Genomic DNA, 4,966 nt, shown 5'->3' on the forward strand with positions numbered 1-4,966 from the left:
AAACAAAACAAAAAACCCAGCCACAGAAATGCTAACGCGTGGATGCCTATTGGTCCCGGTTGGTGCCACCAACCGGGACCAAAGGCCCTCCTGCCTGGGCTCCGCGCACAGGCCACGTGGAGGCCCATCTGTCTCGGTTCTGGATTAAACCGGGACTAAAGGGACAGGGCATTAGTACCGACCCTTTAGTCCCGGTTCAGGAACCGGGACAAAAGGCCCTTACGAACCGGGACAATAGGCCCTTTTTCTACTAGTGAAACCCACTTTCATCAATATAATCATCATAAATAGGAGGCATGCTATCATCAAAATAAATTTGCTCATCAAAATTTGGGGGACAAAAAAATATAATCTTCATCAAACATAGCTTCCCCAAGCTTGTGGCTTTGCATATCATTAGTATCATGGATATTCAAGGAATTCATACTAACAACATTGCAATCATGCTCATCATTCAAATATTTAGTGCCAAACATTCTAATGCGTTCTTCTTCTAGCACTTGAGCACAATTATTGGAATCCTTATTTTCATGATAGATGATAACCCACAAGTACAGGGGATCGCAACAGTTTTCGAGGGTAAAGTATTCAACCCAAATTTGTTGCTTCGACACAAGGGGAGCCAAAGAATATTCTCAAGTATTAGCAGCTGAGTTGTTCATTCAACCACACATGGAAACTTAGTATCTACAGCAAAGTGTTTAGTAGCAAAGTAATATGATAGTAGTGGTAACGATAGCAAAAGGTAACATTAGTAAAAGTAATGTTTTTGGTATTTTGTAGTGATGATAGCAATAGCAACGGAAAAGTAAATAAGTGAAGAACAATATATGGAAAGCTCGTAGGCAATGGATCCGTGATGGAGAATTATAACGGATGCGGTTCATCATGTAACAGTCACAACCTAGGGTGACACAGAACTAGCTCCAGTTCATCAATATAATGTAGGCATGTATTCCAAATATAGTCATACGTGCTTATGGAAAAGAACTTGCATGACATCTTTTGTCCTACCCTCCCATGGCAGCGGGGTCCTTACAGAAAGTAAGGGATATTAAGGCGTCCTTTTAATAGAATACCAGAACAAAGCATTAACACATAGTGAATACATGAACTCCTCAAACTACGGTCATCACCGGTAAGTATCCCGATTATGGTCACTTCGGGGTTAACGGATCATAACACATAATAGGTGACTATAGACTTGCAAGATAGGATCAAGAACACTCATATATTGATGAAAACATAATAGGTTCAGATATGAAATCATGGCACTCGTGCCCTAGTGACAAGCATTAAGCATAGCAAAGTCATAGCAACATCAATCTCAGAACATAGTGGATGCTAGGGATCAAACCCTAACAAAATTAACTCGATTACATGATAGATCCCATCCAACCCATCACCGTCCAGCAAGCCTACGATGGAATTACTCACGCACGGCGATGAGCATCATGAAATTGGTGATGGAGGATGGTTGATGATGACGATGGCGACGGATTCCCCTCTCCGGAGCCCCGAACGGACTCCAGATCAGCCCTCTCGAGAGGTTTTAGGGCTTGGCGGCAGCTCCGTATCGTAAAACGCGATGAATTCTTCTCTCTGATTTTTTTCTCCCTGAAATGCAATATATAGAGTTGGAGTTGGAGTCGGAGAGGCACCAGGGGGCCCACGAGGTAGGGGGCGCGCCCCCACCCTCGTGGACAGGTGGTGGGCTCCCTGGCCTTCATCTTTTCCAGGTATTTTTTATATTTTCCAAAAAGTTGCTTCGTGAAGTCTCAGGTCATTCCATGAACGTTTGTTTCTGCACATAAATAACACCATGGTAATTCTGCTGAAAACAGCGTCAGTCCGGGTTAGTTCCATTCAAATCATGCAAGTTAGGGTCCAAAACAAGGGAAAAAGTGTTTGGAAAAGTAGATACGACGGAGACGTATCAACTCCCCCAAGCTTAAACATTTGCTTGTCCTCAAGCAATTTAGTTGACAAACTGAAAGTGATAAAGAAAAACTTTTACAAACTCTGTTTGCTCTTGTTGTTGTAAACATGTAAAGCCAGCATTCAAGTTTTCAGCAAAGATTATAACTAACCACATTCGCAATAACGCTTAAGTCTCAAGTTTACTCATATCAATAGCATAATCAACTAGCGAGCAATAATAATAAATCTCGGATGACAACACTTTCTCAAAACAATCATAATATAATATAACAAGGTGGTATCTCTCTAGCCCTTTCTGAGACCGCAAAACATAAATGCAGAGCACCTTTAAAGACCAAGGACTGACTAGACATTGTAATTCATGGTAAAAGAGATCCAGTTGAGTCATACTCAATGTAAACTAACAGTAATGAATGCAAATGACAGCGGTGCTCTCCAACTGGTGCTTTTTAATAATAGGATGATGACTCAGCATAAAAGTAAATAGATAGACCCTTCGCAGAGGGAAGGAGGGATTTGTAGAGGTGCCAGAGCTCGGTTTTGAAATAGAGATGAATAATATTTTGAGCAGTATACTTTCATTGTCAACATAACAACCAAGAGATGGCAGTGTCTTCCATGCTACACACATTATAGGCGGTTCCCAAACAGAATGGTAAAGTTTATACCCCCCCTTCCACCAACAAGCATCAATCCATGGCTTGCTCGAAACAACGAGTGCCTCCAACTATCAAGAGTCCCAGGGGGAGTTTTGTTTGCAATTATTTTTATTTAGTTTGCATAAAGCATGGGACTGGGCATCCCGGTGACCAGCCATTTATCTCTTGAGTGAGGAGCGGAGTCCACTCCTCTTGAGAATAACCCGCCTAACATGGAAGATATGGACAACCCTAGTTAATACATGAGCTATTCGAGCATACATTACAAGATATTTATTTGAAGGTTTAGAGTTTGGCACATACAAATTTACTTGGAACAGCAGGTAGATACCGTATATAGGTAGGTATGGTGGACTCATATGGAATAACTTTGGGGTTTAAGGGATTGGATGCACAAGCAGTATTCCCGCTTAGTACAGGTGAAGGCTAGCAAAAGACTGGGAAGCGACCAGCTAGAGAGCGACAACAGTCATGAACATGCATTAAAATTAATCAACACCGAATGCAAGCATGAGTAGGATATAATCCACCATGAACATAAATATCGTGAAGGCTATGTTGATGTTGTTTCAACTACATGCGTGAACATGCGCCAAGTCAAGTCACTTAAATCATTCAGAGGAGGATACCACCCTATCATACCAGATCATAACCATTTTAATAGCATGTTGGCACGCAAGGTAAACCATTATAAGCTCCTAGCTAATAAAGCATGGCACAAGAAACTATGATCTCTAGTTGTCATTGCAAACATGTTTATTCATAATAGGCTGAATCAGGAATGATGAACTAATCATATTTAGAAAAACAAAAGAGGTCGAGTTCATACCAGCTTTTCTTATCTCAGTCAGTCCAGGGGGACCACCCTCGAGGTTCACACTTGAGGGGTTGCACGACAGAGTCGTATCGGAAGTGGTTAAGGAGGAAATCACCCTCGATGACCACGACCGGATAGCTATACTACAGAGATCTCATCAGGAGTGATGTAAGAGGTTCCACCCTCAGCACTCGATGGTAACTCTGCAGAGTCATACAACTAGGGGGGTGATGTGCGGTGTCGGGGCCTGGACGTCGATCATGTTGATCGAGTAATCAAACATAAAGCGAGGCAACTGGGACAAGGTGGGGGTCACTGATGGATCACTAACCAACCTATACTAAGCAGTTTAGGATAAGCAGGTAAGGTATGAAAGCGGGTAACAAAACAGACTATACATCAGAGTAGGATCATACAGAAAGCAGTAGCAGTTCTAATGCAAGCATGAGAGGGAAAGAAATGGGCGATATCGGAATGCTCAAGGAGGGTTTGCTTGCCTGGTTGCTCAGACAAGGAGGGTTCATAGGTGACGTAGTCGATCACAGCGGCATCATCGGTCTCGGGGTCTACCGGAGAGAAGAGGGGAAAGAAACAGTAAATACAGAGCAAATAATGCATCACAAGGCATAACATGGCAATAAGCTGTGCCGGGTGTGACCTAACGTAATGGTACACGATAAAGGATAAGGGGAAAATCAACCGGGAATGTTTTCCCGGTTCCGGACCTGTGTCACATAAATGACCGGAGGGGGAATGTCCCATGTTCAGCATGCTAGGGGCATGTGACAGATGAACGGACCGCGTATTCGGATTCGTTGGGTTTTTCTAAGCAACTTTCATATAGAAAACGTTTTTATCCGAGTTACGATTTATTTTCTACAAATTATCAAATATTAAACCATTTTCTGAAATTAATAATATTTCGAAAATAGATTAGAAATGCTAAGTGTACCCAAAAGTACACTGTAACGCCCCGAGACCGATGTGCCAGGTGTCGTGCAGTTATTCGCTGTTGTTGCGTTGTCATTGCTTGCGTGTCATGCATCTCATATCATGTCATCATGTGCATTGCATTTGCATACGTGTTCGTCTCATGCATCCGAGCATTTTCCCCGTTGTCTGTTTTGCAATCCGGCGCTTCGTTCTCCTCCGGTGATCATTTCTACCTTTCTTTCTTGTGTGGGGATTAAACATTTCCGGATTGGACCGAGACTTGTCATGCGGCATTGGTTTACTACCGGTAGACCGCCTGTCAAGTTTCGTACCATTTGGACTTCGTTTGATACTCCAACGGTTAACCGAGGGACCGAGAAGGCCTCGTGTGTGTTGCAGCCCAACACCCTTCCATTTTGGCCCAAAACCCACCTAACTCTGTTCCATCATCTCGGTCGTTCGATCACGATCGCGTGGCCGAAAACCGCACCTCATTTGGAGCTTCCTAGCTCCCTCTACCTATAAAAGAGCACCCCTCCCCGAAATTTCGGATCATTTCGCGGATGAAACCCTAACTTCAGCCTCTCCGCGCCGCCGGACACTTCTCCCCCGCAGC

Source organism: Triticum dicoccoides, chromosome 1A (assembly GCF_002162155.2).
Source record: "Triticum dicoccoides isolate Atlit2015 ecotype Zavitan chromosome 1A, WEW_v2.0, whole genome shotgun sequence".
In the NCBI taxonomy this organism is placed as follows: domain Eukaryota; kingdom Viridiplantae; phylum Streptophyta; class Magnoliopsida; order Poales; family Poaceae; genus Triticum; species Triticum dicoccoides.